We start from the raw sequence: 20653 nt of genomic DNA on the forward strand, positions 1-20653 counted from the left end.
GTACGATACCTCCCCGCCCTCATAAATCCACTCTTACCCATTTCTTCACTCCGGACAAAGCAAAACTGTCTAGCATAATCAACAGTATCCACTCAGGCTCCCCAAACGATGTGTGTCCATTAGACAAATGCAAAGACATCATGGACAGTACTCTCTTGGATCAAATATGCCATCTCATCACCCTATCCTTCAAAGAATGTCACGTCCCTGAGGCTTGGAAAAACGCCCAAGTCATCCCCCTGAAAAAAAAACCGAACACTCCTATTACTCACTTTCAAAACCTCAGACCAATATCTCTATTGCCTCTTTGCGCCAAAATAATAGAAAAAATAGTGAACTCCCAACTCATGGCGTATTTAGAGCAAGAAAACATCCTCCATCCCACCCAATCCGGCTTTAGACCCAAATACTCCACGGAAACTGCTGTCTTGTATTCCACGGAATTTATCCGCAAGACGGTGGACGAGGGTGAAACTGCAGCGCTGGTCATGCTGGACTTAAGCGCCGCTTTCGATACGGTGCTACATGCCACGCTCTTGTCCCGACTCTCCGACATTGGAGTAAAAGACGGCGCACTGGAGTGGATTAAATCCTTTCTCTCCAACAGAACTTTCCAGCTTCACTGCCCGCCTTTTAAATCATCCTCGCGGACCGTGAGTTATGGGGTTCCACAGGGCTCTAGCTTGAGCCCTACTTTGTTTAACATCTATATGGAACCCCTGGCTCAAATCATAGAGAACTTCGGCGTGGGCATAGTTAGCTACGCCGATGATACGCGATAGAACACGTTCCTGCCAACCAACGGAAATCTGGGGGTTTACTCCCTATATATTCTCATGCCAAAAAGGGACGAGACTCTGCGGCCCATCCTAGACCTCCGGCCCGTAAACACATACATACACTCAGACCATTTTCACATGGTGACACTTAAGCAGGTACTTCCCCTGCTCTCCCGAAACGACTTCCTGGCCACTTTAGACCTAAAAGACGCTTACTTTCACATTCCTGTGCACCACGCTCACAGGAAGTTCCTCAGATTTGTAGTGGACTACCAATTCAAGGTACTCCCATTCGGAGTCACAACAGCACCACAGGTATTCACCAAGTGCCCATCAGTCGTGGCAGCACACCTCAGGAGACAACACATCCATGTCTTCCCATACCTAGAGGACTGGCTAATAAAAGCCAGCTCACACAACCAGTGTGTACAACACACACATGCCACTATCCAGCTACTTCCCCAACTAGGCTTCACGGTTAACCACGCAAAGTCCCATCTGCAACCGTCCCACGTAAAACAATACCTCGGTGCCACCATAGACACCTCAAAAGCGCTAGCCTACCCCAGTCCGGCCAGGATCACAAGCATTCAGGCTCTACGCGCAAAATTTATAGCACAACACTCCCTTCCAGCTCGAGTGTTTATGCAACTAATCGGGATGATGGCCTCTTGCATATTCATAGTACCTCACGCAAGACTCCAGATGCGTCCTCTCCAAGAGTGCTTAGCGCGCCAATGGAACCAGGCCCAAGATCAATTAACAGATCTGGTGTTGGTAGACGGTCTTACCCATCGCTCTCTGCAGTGGTGGACCACCAAAAACCTTTCCAAAGGGCGACCGTTCCTGGACCTGGTTCCTCAGATAATACTTACAACGGACGCATCGCTCTCCGGCTGGGGAGCTCACCTGTTACATCACTCCATGCAGGGCAGATGGACACCTCAACAAAAGTTACTCCACATCAACCATCTGGAGTTACTAGCAATATTCTTAGCCCTGAAATCCTTCCAAACACAGATTTCAGGCAAGGCAGTCCTAGTCCTCACAGACAGCATGACAGCCATGTCCTACATACAAAAACAAGGCGGCACACACTCTCCACAGCTCTCTCAGCTAGCACAGAGTATATGGAGATGGGCCATACTCCAGAAAATCTTTCTCCTGGCCCAACATGTCCCAGGAGTCCAAAACACTATGGCCGATCTACTCAGCAGACAAACACAACAGATCCACGAGTGGGAACTACATCCACAAGTTCTTCACCCGTACTTTCAACTGTGGGGGCATCCACAGATAGACCTCTTCGCCACCCACGAAAACGCCAAATGCCCAAGCTTCGCCGCCAGATATCCACACCCATTGTCCAAAGGCAATGCGATATGGATGAACTGGTCAGGCAAATTTGCGTACACTTTTCCGGCTCTCCCACTCATTCCATTAGTGGTGCGCAAACTACAACAACACTCCCTTACTCTCATACTAGTAGCTCCAACTTGGGCCGGACAACCGTGGTATACCACATTGCTGGAATTATCTTTAGTACCGCACCAAAAGTTACACCTCTCTCCACACCTCCTAACCCAGAACCATAGAGAGATCAGACACCCGGACCCAGCTCAACTCAACCTAGCGATCTGGCTCCTGAAATCCTAGAATTCGGTTACCTCGATCTTCCCCCTGACTGTATGAACGTCATCAAAGAAGCTAGGAGACCCACCACTAGAGCGTGCTACGCCGCCAAGTGGAAACGTTTTGTTGTCTACTGTCACAACAATACCATCAATCCCCTAGATGTGTCCATTCAACACATCATAGGCTATTTACTACACCTGCAAAGATGCAATCTAGCCTATACCTCTATTAGACTGCACCTCACAGACACAGCAGCTTATCTGCAAAACAGGCAACATCTATCACTTTTTAGAGTACCTGCCATTAAAGCCTTCATGGAAGGCCTTAAAAGGATTATTCCACCCAGACTGCCACCCTCACCTGTGTGGAACCTAAACATCGTTCTCACCAGACTAATGGGGCCTCCCTTCGAACCTCTGCACAAATGTGAACTCCAATTCCTAACATGGAAAACCGCTTTTCTTGTAGCCATCACTTCCCTCAGAAGGGTCAGTGAGATACAAGCACTTACCATTCAAGAACCTTTTCTGCAAATGCACCATAACAAGGTTGTTCTCCGCACCAACCCAAAATTCCTCTCTAAAGTCATTTCTCCCTTTCACATAAACCAAGCGGTAGAACTACCAGTTTTCTTCTCGCAACCACAAACCGTTGCAGAAAGAGCTCTTCACACACTAGATGTCAAAAGAGCCTTACTCTACTACATACAGAGAACACAACCTTTCCTCAAGACCAAACAGCTGTTTGTCTCTTTCTCTCCACCACACAAGGGCAACCCCATCTTCAAGTCGGGAATAGCTAGGTGGATTGTCAAATGCATTCAGATTTGCTACCACAAAGCAAAACGAACGCTTTCCGTTCCCCCTAAAGCCCACTCTACACGCAAAATAGGGGCTTCCATGGCATTTTTAGGGAACATTAGATGATATCTGCAGAGCAGCTACATGGTCAACACCGCACACTTTCACTAAACACTATTGTGTAGATGTGCAAACTAAGCAACAAGCTAGTGTGGGCCAGGCTGTACTCAAAACATTATTTCAAACCACTGCCACAGATACGGGTGGTCGCCGCTAAGGGTGGGTACTGCTATATAATCTATGCACAAGTGTGTAATCTGCAGCTCATATGCCTCGAACGGAATATGCTACTTGCCAGTATGCATCTGTTCTTGGCATGTAGAGCTGCAGATCTACACACGCCCACCCGCCTCCCGGGCTACCTTTATCTGTTCCAGTCCATCTTATTTAGATACAACACACATGGGAATCTTTCCTGTTATTACTACGCTCCATCTTTCCCTGTTGGCGAAAAACAATCTGAGGATGGAGCCGAAGCCCATGCGCAATACGATCCAAAGGAGGAGTCACCGACCTCGTGACTTCCAAAGACTTTCCAAGAGGAAAAACAACTGCAAACATCCGGGCCCAACACCAGATGGCGATCTATGCACAAGTGTGTAGATCTGCAGCTCTACATGCCAAGGACAGATGTATACTGGTAAGTAGCATATTCCGTGTGTATATATACACACACACGCATATATATACACACACACACACACACACACACATATATATATATATATATATATATATATATATATATATATATATATACATGTGTATATATATATATATATATATATTATCTACTGGCGGTCGCCAGTAGATAGTTATAGTTAGGATCGTGTTTCCATAGGAAATCTCAAAATTCTATTTTGAATAACTTTGCCGCTGGTTGACGAATCCTCGCAAAATTTTCAAAACAAATGGGGCGCTCCGCTCAGCTCCTACCCTGAAAGTCTCGGGGTGATTCGTCAAGCGGGGGCCGAGAAAAAAGGGGGGTCCCAAAACTTGTTTTCCCCATGCATTTTTCCATAGGACCTTTAGTCGAAGGTACAGCGCACAGTGAAAAACCTTAAAAAAAAAAAAAAAAAAAAAATTAATAAATACATAACTTAGCATTTAAAAAACCGTACAAATTCACTTAAAAAACCATAGGTTTCACACACGTTATAGTTAGGAATTAGCATTTAAAAAACCTTGCAAATTCACTTAAAAAACCATAGGTTTCACACAGGTTATAGTTAGGTGGATATTTCACTCGTAAAAAACCAATAAAATTCCCTCGTTATAGTTAGTTCAGATAACTATAACTCGCGCGACCGCCACTCTATCACAAGGATGATGTCATCAGTGATGTTATGAGTGATGCCACTGACCATGTCATGAGTGATGTAATATGTGACGTCATCAGCAGTGGATTGCGGTCGCGCGAGTTATAGGTGTGAGCCGCCAAGGGCATATTGAACTATATAGTGGAAGGAGAGGAGGATGAGGCTGCAATCTGCCCCTGTTGGCCCCAGGACCAATGGGTGCAGCGTCTGCGGCTATAAAAATGCTGTGGGGTTTTTGGGCCAGCACAAACTGGTGACGGGGCTGAAATCCTCTTCCGTAGGCGTGAAATGAACAAACAGCTAGATCAGGTTGGAGAGTAAGAACAGTTTGGCTCAACAAGCGGGCCATAGCTTTGCTATCTTTAAAGCGCTCCACGGCAGTGTGAGCCTTTTCCCCAAAGAGGCAGAAGCCAATGAGTGGTGTGTCCATAATACTGGCCTGGACCTCCGTAAAAAAGCCAGTAGAGCGCATCCAGGTGTAACAGTAGAGAGCGACCGTAGAACGAACGGCTGTGGAGCGAATGGAAGTGCAAAAGAGATCTGTGATATCCAACTCACAGCGAATAGAAAATTTAGTTGCATCCGGGCAATCTGTCATGGCTTGCGACAAGATAGCTCAGGCCTCTTCCGGGACCATCGGCAGAGACTGGGCAACAGAGTCCCATAGGGCATGGGTGTTGCGACCCAGAAGGCAAGGGGCAAGCTGGTGGAAGAAAATACCCTATCCCCAAGGGTGCTCAGCCGTTTCAATTCCCTATGAAGGGTAGGGGCAGAGAACACATTTGGATTCATTTTGGCTGCGGATGCCTGCACCACTAGACTCTCGGGTGTAGGGTGCCACATCAGAAAATCTGGGTCCCCAGACGCAGGACGATGACGAAAGGCAATTTGTCTACTGACCATCGACCCCGTGCAGGCCTTGGCCGAAAAGGATATAAGTTAATGCCTCACTAAAGGGCAATAGGGGTTCAGGGCTGGTTTGGCCCAGCTGAGGAACTCCAGTGAGGACGTTAGTTTTGACTTGCTGGACTGGCAGTTGTAAGCCCAAGACGTCTGCAGCCCTCCGCACGACGATAGGGAAGGATGCAGTGTCCTCCATGGCTGAGACAGCTGGAGAGGCAAGGCCAGCATCTGGTGAGGTATCCAGTCCACTAGTGTCCTGGAGTTCCTCATTCCTCATAGGAGGCTTATAGGTTCTCGCAACATGCCACTGCTGGTAAAGTCCCAATCAAATGTTCAATACTAGAATGGCTTGTACTTAAATGTCTCCATCCTGGATTTGGGAGAAGTTTGGTGAGAGAGATTTGAAGGATTTCAAAAGGAAAAGCAGGGAGGGGGAATTGTTTAAGCAGGAGAGTAGAAAGGCCCATGCAAAGCTGTATTTAAAACCAAGGCATGTGTAAATAATATGGTTGTGGTTAGTGCACCAACTGGACACAAACCAGGATTAAAGTTTAGTAAACCGCTGAGGGTTGTGAAATGATTTAATGGGGTGGGGCACACCTTTTTAGTCTTAGATTTCTTATTGCTCAAACGATATACTAAGACCTGTGGCTATATTTGTTATATAATTGTGAGTTTTTGGGGTAAGTTATCCACGCCAGGTCTTTAAAAATTACCTCAGACCCTAATTAAACTGGAGTGTTTTGTTTTCTTTAGACATTTTAGTCTACATGCCCTTACATGGGGGATTGCCGTATCGGTTGGAGTCGCTCATTTCTACATTATATGCTACAGGCCCTTACATGAGGGATGGCTGCATGGGTGGAAGTCACCCATATTTACGTTGAATGCTACATGCCCCTACAAGTAGGAGGTCACCCATGTCTACACTTTACGCTTGTTGCCCTTACTTGAGGGATTGTGGTTTGGGGTGTATGCCACCTTTTTCTACGTGTTACACTATTTTCCCTTTCTTGGTTTTTTTTGCCAGGTGTATCTCACCCATAATTTGGTTTTAGCACGAGTGTTCTTTGATTTACTATTCGAATTGTAGGTTTTTTTTTCTTCTTGTATGTGTAAGAGTTTGCTATGGATTGGTTGGGGTGATGCTATGTGTTGTGCCACCTGTCATGTGTGCTTGGGCAGTTGGTGTGGTTGGTGGTGATAGTAGGTGCAGTATTGTGTTTTTTTTCTTGTATGTTGATGTAGGACTGATCAGGTTCATCCTCAGTCTGCTGTCCAGCAACGTGTGATGTTAAAGAAAATGTTTTTTTAGCTAGCCGTTTCCCCCTATATTTTATGTTATTTTGTAAAGGGGGAGGATGTGTGATATTTCTTATATATTTAGCTATGCGTCTTCCCTGTTTTCGCTTTGCATGTTCCCTCACATTTAGTTTTATACCTTCTTGCATTTGTGTGTTTTTATGTGTTTTATAAAGGGGAAGGATATGTTATATCTGGTGTATTTATCTATCCATCTTCCCTGATGCTTTGGCCAAAGTTGTTCACTCAGTGTGAATGTGCTGCATGGAATGTTGAAGTGGTAATGATGAATGGAGTGTTTGGGTGCCTGTTAGGTGAGGTGTGTCAGTTGGAGTATGGGCTGAGCAGCAGGCAGACTGCTCTTAGTGGGGCTGTTCTAGGGGCAACCCTGGACCAAGCTATGAATGTACTTACCTGCAACTAAGACTGAATAAATCATCTAAAACTAGACCTCAGTTACCAGATTGTCATTACAACAGAGTGTGCCCTCTTTAACAACAGTGGACTTCCATCTCTGTAATGGTATTCGCATTTAAAATGGTGTGTCACTGTACTATTTTTGGAAAACCTATATTGTGATCAGTCCCTTTTATCGGAGTCTCTAGAGCCATAGTAGCTACTGAAGTCATGACAAGACTGAGAAACTGCATCTGCCAAATTGTCTCCTGGCTCTTTTGGGGTTCCAGTGAGGACTTTCTTGCTCCAGTTTGGGCCCAGCGCCAAGACACTGAATCCAGAGACACAGTTGGTCCGATCGGGAATGCACCAAACCAAGCCTGCCATCTCCGCTTCTGCCACCGAAGGACCCAGTTTCACTACCATGTGCAGTCGTAGTGGCCGAGGTGGGGAGATGAAAAGCTACCGGCAGGGCCTGGTGTCAATTCCAGGACTAATTCTACTTCATTGTGTTATAAACTTAAAGTGAAACTGTATGCAGACATATTTGGTTGTGTCCAAACTTGCACCTTAGTAATAATCGTGCGTCAACTGCTTTTTCTACAGAGAGGATGTTGCCACTCAGAATTGGGAGTGGGCCTGGACAGGGAAGAGAGAGCAGGGAGGTAGTGGGAGGAGGCACAGCACCAACCTGAATAGCGCCAGAAACAATAATCTTTTGTCTTTTTTTTGGGGGGGGGGGAATCTTTTTATTAACAATGCTCATGAGACCATTCAGTACAAAACAATATCTAGATAGCATATTGGGAGATAACACAAGAGATGAAAGAAAAATACTTATTGGAGAGCAGCAAGGAAAATCAACAATTACCATCTCCCTCACCCCTCCATGACCACCCCTGATTCTCTGTATTACCGCCAGGGCCCCCACACTTGCTTCCATTTCTTAGTACACCCCCTGCTTTTGTATACAGTTTCTTCGGCCCTTTGGCACCAGTCAAGGTCCCGCTTCCATTCCTCCCACCACAGGGGTATCCTCGCCCCCCACCCCCTGGCAATATTTTGTTTCACCACCCCCGCTGCCATGGCGAGCTATATCTCCACACACCTGGACCAGTCCGCGTCTCCTTTAATCATCAATAAAAGCCACTTAGGCTCCAACTGAACCATCTCACCCACCACCTTAGACATGGTGTCAGTGACCCTAGTCCAGAAGGGAATGATCTTGGACACTCCCATAGTATATGGAAGAAGGTGCCCTCCTGTTGACAGCCCCTTATACATGATGCCGATTTACCCCTGCCCCATGCATAAGGTGCATGCGGGGATAGTAGGTGCGGGTGAAGGATTTTCAGCTTAAACATCAGCTAAAACCAGCTAGCTGATGTTTAATCTGAGGCCTGGTAACAACACGGGCATAATTTGGAGTGGATTTAATCGTTTTTGGCCCCATGAGACTTGTTTTGGCGGCCAGTTGCTGAATTGAATTTAGAGCAACACAGAATCCATTTGATGTATATATTGTTCGTTTGGGATGCTCAGTTAAACTTTATGTCCTGAGGATGACCATGGATTAATGCCAAAGGTCGAAACGCCGTCGACGCTACTGTGGCTGCAATTATTGGAGGACACATTGTCTTGTTTGTCGGAGTTTTCTTGTAAAGTGTTGAAACTCTGCCTTTTATGTTTCTTTCTCCTTGTCTGCCACCTGTCTGGTTTTGTACATGATTGTAATATGTTATATGTACCAGCTTGCGATACTGAGCCCTGGTGATATTTTTCACTGAATAAATTTTGTATTTTCATTAGGGTTTTTTATTCCACTCTTTTGTATTTCAATGTGTGCATTGCTATACATGTAAATTTTAGTTCATTAATTGTTCTTTCTTACTGAGAAATTGTATACTCTGAACCTTTGTTAGGACTTTGGCTTCAGCATTTATTAGAGATATGGGGCGATACGAAGAGCACTGGTCGGTCGGCTTCCCTGCCTTGTGGATCACTACAATCATCGCTTCTCTCTGGTCAGAAGGAAGCCTCCCGGCCTCACGCGCCTCCGAGAACATCCTAAGAAGGGGGGCAGTTACGATCACCGCCTGTCTTTTATAGATCTCCACCGGGAGCCCATTAGGCCTGGGTGCTTTCCCAGACTGTAGGGCACAGCTTTCAAAACTTTTCATGTTGGTGACACACCTTTTAGTCAATCTTCATCTTGCGAGACGGTATCGCAACCGCGGCCGTACCACCTAAGGGGAGTTCCGGGGGGTTCTCCCCCGAGAACATTTTGAAAAAATAATGGGCAAATGGTGCATTTTCAAGCAAATTTGAGAAAGCAGGAAGGTTAATAAAGCAATTGTGAATCTGTTCTAACAAAGACAGTGACTGGCAAAACTGGGTGTTAGCAAGGTTAGGTTTCTGCCTGAAACAAGAATATAATCATGCACACATTGACGCATGCCCCAGTGATTTACAGCACAAAAAGGAGGGTGCACAGACTGCCAACCCTTTCAACCATGCACAAAGTCCGCCTGCTGCCTTGCTGGCTATGAGTTGCCTCTTGCCACCTGCGCCCCTTCGAATCGCCACAATAAAAAAAACATTAAACATATAAAAGTCAATCTTAGAAAACATGTTTCACCTGTAGCCCATTTGAAATATTTTCATGCATACTGTACCACAGAAGTGGGTTCCTGGGGTATGTAAACGTGTCTCTCATACCTCCCCCTCATACTCTGCTTACAGTGCTGGAGTATGTAAATGTATCCCATACCATCCCCTCATACTCTGCCACAAACATGCATAAATATACAGACAAAGGATGACCGACACATGTTCAAAAACAAACATACAATCACATGCATAGAAATATGTGACATTTCCAGACTTGAGCACACGCTCTCTCACACACATACACACACCCACGCTCACACACACAGAGATGACCCAAAGAAGCGACCGCATGGTGAACACAAATTCTCAGACACGCGCATACACAAAAGCTTGCACTCTCCTAGACACAAAGGGCAATTGACTAACAAACACACGATGCTGAAACGAGACAAACTCTCCGGGAGCACCCAAAACAAAACCGGAAGCACCTGCACTTTTGACAGTGCACCCTCAAGTAACTGAAAAGATGTCTGCCCTGCTAGATGTTTCAAATACAACTGGCTTTAAACTCGCACACAGCTGTGAAAAAACACGCAAAACAAACGCAGAAACCCTCGCAGGCAGACAAACACACTCAACATCTTGCACACAAAGAAAAAACTTCGGAAACAAAAAAAAAACAGGAAGGCAAATAAATGCAGGTTGAAAAGCCTAAACATGAATGTAACCAGACATGGTCACAGGAGCACACAGTACAAACAGAGAGGTCCAGGGCTACAAATGGATGGCAACATGACCTGGGAGGCAGCTCTAAGATGCTGTGTACTATAGATGGCTGACTGTGTAATACCAAAGTAGTGACATTATTGGGAGGACTGTAACTGCCCCTTGTACATGTTTTTTTCCTTCTCCCTTCTTGTTTTCTTCTCTGTCTAGTTCTTTGTAATTCTAAAAACGTGTAAGTTGGAGACTGGAAATCAGAATGCTAAACTTGAACACCATGAGGCCTGCTGCACTAGATAGCAGGAGGCCTGCTGAGCAGCGAAAGCCTTAAACTGGAGCAAACAGAGACAGGGGTCTTGTGCACGTAGCTTAGAGTCTGAGCCATGGGGTTAATAATGCCAAATCTGAGGTGTGCTGCACACAGAGTTTGAGGCCTGGGCGCACTGTATGCTGACGGAAAGCCTGCTACACACAAACATCCATCCTCATGTAAGCAGTATCTGAGAGATGAGGCCTGAGGCATGCTATCCATGCACACAGACGCAAGCCTCCTTCCTGCATACAGCATTGCGCACAGCTACACTGTGCACAAAGACATAAACCTCCTGCATGCACACAGCATTGCGCACAGCTACACCGTTCACACAGACTCAAGCCTCCTGCACGCATACAGCATCACATAGCTGCAGACTGTGGTGCCTACTGCTACACACAGAACGAACTTGCATTATATAATACACAGACAGTAAGCAGGCCTTCTGCCAAAAGGCAGTGCAATGACTACTGGACAGTTTGAGGTCGTCTGCACACGGGGTAGAAGGGCTCACTGAAAAAGCCAAATTTTAAACTCCAGCAAACAGAGCATTTTAACAAACGCAGTGGGTCAGGTCAGGTCAGGGAAGGAAAATGGGGAAAAAGCCAATTCTATTCCTTTATATCGCATATTTATTTGCTATTTGCACACAGTTGTTGCAGGTTTTATTGACCAAACAAAGTTTACTACTACTAAAAATGTTTGCATTTGCACTAAGACACAGAATAGAGGCAAATGCACACAGGAGGCACACAAACATTTGGCGATACCCACTGAAAACCTTGCACACACAAATCAACACAGACAACTTTGCACACAGGTCAACAGGTGTAATGGCATATGCAGATGTCTATGCAGTCGCTGAAAACAAAACACAAATACACACAGACAACACGAATGTCAGTACACATTGAGTCACTATCAACAGAAGTAGTATCATACAGCATCGATGTACGGGCGGGGCTAAATAGATTTAGTGATGGTGGATACATGGAATACTTGGACGAAAGGGGTGGGGCTGTCTCAATGGATGGCTTAAGTGAGAGAGCAGATTTAAAGCATGGTGATGATGCGTAAATGAAAAGATATCGGTGTGCGTTTGGGAGGATGGGTGTGCTGAGGGAAGGGGGCAGACGTATGTAAAAGGGTGTGTGCATAGTTGAAGAAATAAATGCTCTGCTCTAATAAATAAATTAAATGGGTAACCTAAATTGATGCTATTTTCTAGTAAAATGTTTGCCCAACAACAAATGAAATGCATATGCAATGGCAATCTGTGAAGATCATCTGGCCCGCCAAATGTCCTTTGCTTGCTGCACAGATCACTAGCATCTAAAACCCTTCAGAGGTAATAATGCCTCTGTTGACCCCCTTTGTTAAGGCAATAGCAGCATTGTACCCCCTCACCCCTACATAACGGCAGCCATACTATAACCCTTGACCTCTTACCTGGGGGCTGCCGAGCAAGCACTTCTGCTGCAACACTTCTGTGACTGCCACATAAGGCATCATGCACTTATGCCACACTCTCTAACATCATGGCATCCACTCAGACACACACACAAACACACTCAAACGAGCACCACTCACCTGCGGGATGGTAGACAAAAGACACAAAGGAGCGTATGTACAGACACAATTACAACCCGTCATCAGAACCTCTTATGCGTCAAATAAACCCTGTGTTCATACAATACATGTGAGTCTGATAGAGCAGTACATTAGTAACCTCCGCGATATGGCTACTGTCACAATCGCACATAACTAAAACCATGGAGTGTGTAATTATCCTCACTCTACGGAAAGTTTTAAAATATCGAAAATGTACCTTACCTGTGTGCCTGGGGAGCAGAGGCGGCTCTGTGGTCACTGCGTCACACAGGGAACAAGGCCGCGCACTCAGCTCACGCTCGCCTAACGCTTCTCCTTCCTCCGCGTACGCCGTACTGCGTCACTGAAGGCAGAAGCCCAAGAGAGCATTCGCCCTAATCAGCCCGCAGACATCATCGTCGCGCGACACACCCACACATGGGAGGCGACCAGCACCGTGTCGCGACACACACTTTGGAAAGCACTGCTGTAGGGAGTTTAGAGCATTTCCGAGCTCCTCCTCTGTAAAGTCAGCCTCGAGTCTTTCACGCATTTCAGTGGGCAACATGGGCAGTGCGACGCCTCTCAGAAATTCCGCACAGTCGGTTTCGGTCCTAGTGCATACTTGAGAATATACCCACTCAAAGTGTGTCGCGAAAGCCTCTTCTATGTCTAAGCTAGTCGAGCGGAGAGAACCAGATGCATCCCTTACTTCTGACACCCCTGAACAGTCTCTATCCCGGCGTTCTAACCAAGCCAGTAGCTTCAAGGCCTTGCCACCCTCATCATAAATCCGGTGCTGTGTGGCCAGCGCATAGGCACGTGCTTCTCCCTCAGCTAGGGCCCTAAGGTCTCTAAAAATGTTGTCTTTTGATAGTAACATGTATTATTGTATTCTAGTGTATAATAAGCTACTTTTCTTTCTTGTGAATGGGCCGGTCATTCCTTTCTGAGTTGTTGACTGATTATTGCGCTCTGAGCTCGAGAACTCCCACACTACTCCCTGAGAAGCCTGTGACTGCTCGCCACCGCTACCACTGAGAGTCATGTGCACTTGGCCCATATTACAGAGTCATAATAGGATGTACCCGGGGCACCAGAGACAAACCGCAGTAGACTCCCCTTGAACGGGGTCTGACAACCCGTAATATACTCCTCTGCTGCCAGTCAGTGCTTGAAGAGGCAGTTCATATTTGGATTCTTTCCACAGCCATCCACCCTCAAGATTAAAAAAATCTCCTTATCTAGGCAGTCAACAAATATTTGTGCCTTATTTTGAGTTTCCATTTCATCAATTCATTTGATTGTGGCCCCCATCTATCCCTTTTTCAGGTCTTGCCTGTAACAGCTCATGCACTGCATGTGCCCTAGCTTGCAAGAGATATTGTATACAGCAAGGGGCTTGCAGCCCGCCTGTTGCTTAAAATTTGTTAGCTTCATTGTCACTCTTATTTGGTGCCTTTTAATTGGCAGTCGTGTGCTGGCTTCACATAATCTTCTTTTGGCTGGAGCATGGACCAAGTACTGACTGCTTCAGCTTGATTGCTGTCCTTTCCCTGATCGTGCTGTGATAGAGATATTACTTTTATTTTTTTTCTTCTTCCCTGTCATCCTTGTTGAACCTCTTGCCATTTGTAGCTGTTTTGCTATGCCACATGCACTTTAAAGAAGCATTTTTCTCCTTTAAAATGGATGTTTATTGTCACAACAGATATTATCTACTTTTATTGTGACAACAGATTTTATCTGCTTCCAAATCTATTTTCAGTAAGACATAGACATGGGTTAAATTGCTTTATTTATGTGATAGGATTGTTTGTCAAATGCCACTTGTTTTCCACGTATGGGAATATTAACTGATTTGCTCATAATTACATGAGACTTTTGGTTCTGCCATTGCTGTGTGCTTATGCATACAGGATGGGCATTGCCTCCTTTGGCAATGATTTATAGCCATGAGGTATAGCAGCGTGGCTGCTGTGCAGCATGGCTAAAAATATTAATAATTACAAGCATTTGCGATTGAATCGATCTCGCCTTTGGGACTCTATACGTATTTAGCCACACAGCAGGAGACCAGCTGTGTTGAATAAAACGCTAACACAGTTTGGGTAGACTTTAAGGACAGCGTTTGGGGCAGTGTAACAGATGGAGAGGAGAGAGTTCTGCAAAAGGACGGAAAGTGGGGGACAAAGGGATAGCATACATATTGGCCAACAGAGACTTTGAAAGATAGCAGTCAGTTTAAAAGAGATAAACACAGAGTTAAGAGTGAGGGAGAGGAGAAACTAGAAGAAAGAGAGGGACAGAGTTGTGGGTGGGAGGATAGGTGGGGGGAGCGTGCATGTGAGAGAAAGAGCTTAAAGAACAGAGACAGGCAGAGTTTTGGGGTGGCGGGAAGGACGCTAGGTTTAAAGGGACTGCACATGAGACAGGGAAAGTGAGTTTGAGGGGCAAACAGTGAGTTTGAACTATTGTTTCTTGGGACGGGGAGCGTTTGACAAAGGGGCAGACATCGGGGCACAGACAGGCAGAAACATGATTGTATGCCCCTTCCGGTTGCCACTAAGCGCTGCCCCCAAGTTTTCGAGGACCGTCCCAAGTTATCCTGTACGTTTTTTGGGGGAAGCCTAGAAATACAAGTACCTCTGGTATTTTCTACAATTAAAACACAGGCAGTTTTAAAGTCAGTTACTCTGGAAAATAAATCAGCTTAAAATCGTCAAATACATGGGGAAATAATAGGCATTTGGGATTTTAAAAACAAAAATAGCTCAATAGTTTACAGATTGAACAAGAACACCAACCAGGAGGATAAATAGGTTTACCTGGCAAAATAGCAAGGCACCCTTGTATGCTCAGCACATATCATTAAATGTTTGTGAGCGCAAAAAGCAGCCTCCCAGGGCAAATCAGTTTAGCCAAACAAATCCTATAAATCAGAGCTAAAAAATAGCAATCTCCCTATATTATTGTAGCACCTGAACGCCCAGCACTAGGAAAGGAAATCGTAGTCTGCAAAGCTTGTGTGTGAGAAATCCCACCTTTCACCTGGAAATGATTTGCATTTACTCACAGAGCTCCCCAAAAAACACCACTTGAATAAGAACCTCCTTGCTAACGATTAAACAAAAGAAGACAGTCCAAAATTAGAATTTTGAAATAAATTTTACGTTGTACATAGCCAGTAGTGGTTTTGAATCATTCCATTGCTCATTTAATGCATCTAAGTTTTAAATATAATTCTTCTGATTGTTTTTGGGAAAAAGACTTCACATACCTGTAGGAAGGTGGAATCTGACTATATGGTTGCCCCCAACTTTTTTCCTGGTATTTGAATGGTTTTTGACTAGTCTGGCTGGGATCCTGCTAACCAGGACCCCAGCCTATCTGCTTCCTCTCTAAAACTGATGTGAGTACCCTAGGTACATACCAATTGGATACTGATGGCACCCTATCAGCCCCTTGTAGATGGTACCCTAGGTACCCAGGGCATGGGTCCCTCAGAGGCCTACCAGGGGCTGCAGCACTTATTGTGCCACCCCTGGGACAGCCATACCAACTGACACCGCCAGACAACTACTGTAGTCTGGGTAAGGTGGTGCTGGCAGCCCTTACAGGGATATAGGTATCCTGTATCCCACTTAATACAACACATATATCCTCATAGGTCACCCCTAAGGCAGGCCTTGCTAATCCTACAAGGCAGGGTGCTGAGATATGTGTGAGGGGGAACCCCTACCTGAGTAGGGGCCCTCTGCAACCTTCGTAAAACTATTGCTGGGTTGTTTGTAGTGCAACCATACCATATACTCTTAACCGCATTATAAGTAATCGCGATAACGTGATAACTTGAGAGTGGCTGCACAGAACCATGTCGTGTTTGTCAAACATGTAGGAATCATACCCCCAATCCAACCATGGGAGTGAGGGCATGATTCCCCCCTGCTAGAGGGGCGATATGGTAAAAGCGGCAGATTTTAGACACCAATTTAAAAGTGCACACGTAGTACAAAATGGATGCTACTCGCCACCCACACAACTCTGGCTGCCTGTTGCTGGGCAGAACTCCAGCCACAGCAGCTGGACAATAGGGATCTTGTTGCAGGGAGGTGCTCCCACCTCCCCAGACAGACTATGTGGATTGGAACTGGGTGGGTGCACCATAGGATGTCTTTCAGACTTGCACGTAGGCTTCTCCAGTGCCTACTTCTGCATACACCGCCTCAAACCGGTTCAGGGGCATCCTGTCCCCTGCCCAGGTGGGAAACCACACAAAGGGGAGAGGGTGTAGCCACCCTTTCACGCCTGAACTCTCATTGGTGGGCTCTGATCTGGACACTCCCCTAATCTTTGGATAAAGGTGAATACAGGGTCCCCAGAGCCTCAGATTATTCTTGGACTTTACAGACTTGAACTTCGACTTGCTGCCGCACAGCTGAATGAAGAAATCTCCCTTGGGGTAAAGGAGTTACCCCCCTGCTTGGCAGGCACCTGAAACACTGCAAGTGACCCGGTTGGAACTTCGCTGCTCCTTCGGACATCGATGACTCTTACCCACCTTGAGGTGGGTTTCCAAGCATCCCAGAGGCCAGTGAGTGTGCACAGCAAAGCTCAGCACCGTGGACCCCGTGGGTGCCGAGATCCCCAATACCCCAGGACACCGGCCACCTCTTGCACAGCACACGACCCCGACGAGTGGGGAAGTTGTGCTTTGGCCCATTATTGAGCCAACCTCTCAGCAGCATCTGTGCCAAAGATCGATGCCCTAGCCTGCTCCGGCGACCCGTGGGCGCATCTTTACGCACGCCAAATTGCTGCCTCCCGCGGTCCCTTGTCTCTCGACTGGTGGGCCCTGGCGGAGGTCAATCTTCACTTCCAAGAGTTCCCCTGGTTGCTCCAGGCCTGCTCATCAGTCTCCTCGCTGGAGATCTCGCTCAGACCTTGTGGGTCTGCACCAGTAGCTGTTTTGTGATTCTTGCATGGGTTGCGTTTGCCAAGGCTTAGTGGATCTAATCCGGACACTAACAACGCAGCGACCCTCATCCGTCGTGGGACAGTCGCCCTCCAGAAGCTGGCCTTCCTTGAAGCCTCCTGGACCCCGTGGCTGACGATCCAAGCTACCCATCTTCCACCTGGAAGCACCCGACATTGAAGGGCTCTTTCTCCTGAGCCCCCTGGTCACTGTGCCGTGACCCAGACTCTGTCCCCTCTGCTTTCAGGTCCTTCTCTTCAAGATCTACATCTTCAATCTTCACAACATCGACGACGCTTCTTGCTAGCAGCAGGTCTTCACGTTTTGCCATTGAAAATCAGCCCGCGACCTGACATCGAAAACGACCTATGCAACCGGCTTCCCTGGGGCAGGTAACAGTGGTACCTCGGTACTCTCGTGGGTGTGGGCCCTTCAAAAGCTTAACTCTAAACTCTTGAACTTGAACTCCTTCTAGAAGGGTTTTTAATCTTGTAAAATTCAACCGCGACATTCTCCATAGGCTTTAATAGAGATACGGACAGTAACTTATACCACTGCACGCGTCTCCCGTGGGTCCCCTTCCTCACTACCTTGGGTGGTTTCACAAGGGGCCAGCGACCCTAAATGCCCTAGGCATTGTCTGTAGAATTGTCGTGGTTCTTATACCACTTTTTTGATATATGGTTTGGTCCCCCCCTGGGGCCCTATGATTCCAGTGCTATTCATTGTAACTACCAGTGCTTGTTTGAATTGTATATTTACCTCCAGCCTCATAAAGAGACTAGTTGGATTATTCTTAGAATAAATACATATATTTTATATATATACCTGTGTGGACTACTCTTTCATTTTGTTATTCAAGAGGTTATCTATGGTAAAACAATAAGCTTAACACTCCTTCAAGACTTAGCCTGAAGGCTGCTCTCCACAGCTACCACTAGGATAGCTTTCTTTAAAGGTTGTCTTTTAACCTATCACCAAAAAGAGTCGAATTGGACTGGTGCAAGGTGTCCCCTATAACTAGTGGACAGCATATGCCAGGCCAACTTCTCACAATACCATTTCCAACTGCCGATCCTAAACCTGGAGAACCCATTTCAAGTTTTGACATGTTTTCGCCGTGCCATACCAAACCAAAAGAGTCCTGTTGCAGTTTGGGAATGTGACTTTAAAAGTGCCGTCCCCTTGGGACCAGGGACCAAGCACCAAGCAAGCCCCACATTCCTGCTGCAGAATAAACACGCAGCACACAGGGGGAGTAGAGATAAAAATGGGGAGGGTGGTTCTAGAGGGCTCGTAGCACGAACGTATGGGCTAAAAGAAAGGGAACGTGAGCACAGGGAGAGGGGAGGAGACCTGCAAGGGGAGTCTGAACTTTTTAGTTGTCGGTAATTTAAAGTGTTGAAAACCACAGAATGCATTATACATTATTACCAGGTCAACAACAAGCTCCCACTTCAACTCCCTGTAATTAAGAACTGTGCGTTATATTAATAAAAGTATGTTCTCCATGTCAAAAAGTTTCCACGCTGTGATATCATGGAGCCTGGTTAATCATCTGACCATATGGTCATCTGACCATATCGAGCCGGAGTAGGAAAGTCCGCATTATCGCTGGCGCTCCTTTATCTCTGCATTATGTTTCACTCTGGACTTGATATCAGCTCACAGCTCAACCCCCTCCTGCGCGTGGTAATCAGGCGATTCATCTCCTGCAGCGCGCATTTCGTTCTTCATGTAAGGGAGTCGGTTTCTATACAAAATGGGTGTTTTTGATATATTTCCGTTTAATAAAATATTCCTGAGTAATGGCCGAGAGCTGTCTGCGTGCACAGAGGGGTGGGCATACTTGGACTGCTGAGTCTCACTGGTGCATTTTTCGCCCTCTGAGATGATGATGCTCCCAGTGCCTGGACGGTAGCAGCAGCACCCGGAGTGTGCGAGCTGAGGCAATCTGTTACAGATTGTTACTGAACCAGCACAAAGTGCAGCCACCAGACACGATAGGCTGAGGCTGCTTTGTTTACACCATGAACACGAGACAAAGAGCGGACAACCTTAAAGCAGCGACTGGAGGGTAGTGGTACGATCATGAAAAATGACACTGGCAATATCAAGCTCTGAGGGGCGGGAGGTGTTGTTGAGGGAAGACACGGGAAGACTAATTAAACTGCAAGCAGCACCGTGTGCCATCGAGTCTCTGGCAGGAGAGAAATGAAAGGGAAAATGTAGTGCACTCAAACAAAACATATGGCCCATTGTGAAAGTATCCCCGTAGCAGGGCCGGTAGCCAGGGTGGGAACAAGGCGAGGCAAATGTACACTATTCACCAACGAAAACGTTGGAATTTATTAAGGCAGACCAAGCAGCCAATGGAAAGGGGTGGGTGTGTTCAATCTCCACAGAGAGAATACAGCAGATCTCGCATAGCAGCGCATGCGCGCTGACTCTAGGCTCAACCTAAAAAAGTACTATGATGCATTCAGCCCTTATGCATTAGCCCTGATAGCATCATAGCCCTTTTAAAAAATGTGTTGGTTTTTTTGGGCACAATGCAAAGCATCTGCACTGCTATACAGCATGGCTACAAAATATTGCCAAATAGCTCTCATATGTGAGGCCTATTGGCTTTGCCAGTGCTTGCTTTATTTCCAATAACTTTACCCACAAACGTGCTTATGCTATTCAGCGGTACTATCTTGGCCTCTTTACCTGCTTCTAAGCTGCCTCACCATTTGGACCCTAACTACAGCTGTGTACACCAACAGAAAACAATCTTAAGATTAGGAGTGAATTTCTGAGAGGCCTGAGCTTGGAAGGCCCTGGTGGTCTTGGTTTCTGATATTCTGTCTAACACATTATTATTTCCATTTATAGGAGGAATACATTCAGTATATCAGTTTGTGCATTATACTGGTTATTCATCTCTGTAAAATGTTATTTTATGAGGTGTTGTCTCATAGGTTATATACTACCTGCCAGGATACATCTCTCCACAGTCTCCTGTGTGAAGTACTCTCACTTGATATATTTAATGGTGTGGGAATCTCAAAAACAATCTCCTTGAAGCACTATATTTCTTTTGATTCTTTTACAAAATATGCTCAGGACGCTGATCCTTTGTTAGCCATTTTCTGCCTGATCGGAGCACGGCCGAAAGCAGCAGTTAATGAAATGCCAGTCCCAAGCCCTCTCGCTGCACCTGAGCTGAAACAAACAGGCGAGACGGAGCGATAACTAAACCTAGG

The 20653-nt window shown here is 46.2% G+C and overlaps 1 protein-coding gene across 3 annotated transcripts in view; it reads left to right on the top strand.

The window, feature by feature from the left end:
• The window catches only part of SLF1 (SMC5/6 complex localization factor 1), a 557620-nt gene that overhangs the window by 198492 nt on the left and 338475 nt on the right, over positions 1 to 20653 (top strand). The gene's annotated exons all lie outside the window — the stretch shown is intronic.

Source organism: Triturus cristatus, chromosome 2_1 (assembly GCF_964204655.1).
Source record: "Triturus cristatus chromosome 2_1, aTriCri1.1, whole genome shotgun sequence".
In the NCBI taxonomy this organism is placed as follows: Eukaryota; Metazoa; Chordata; class Amphibia; order Caudata; family Salamandridae; genus Triturus; species Triturus cristatus.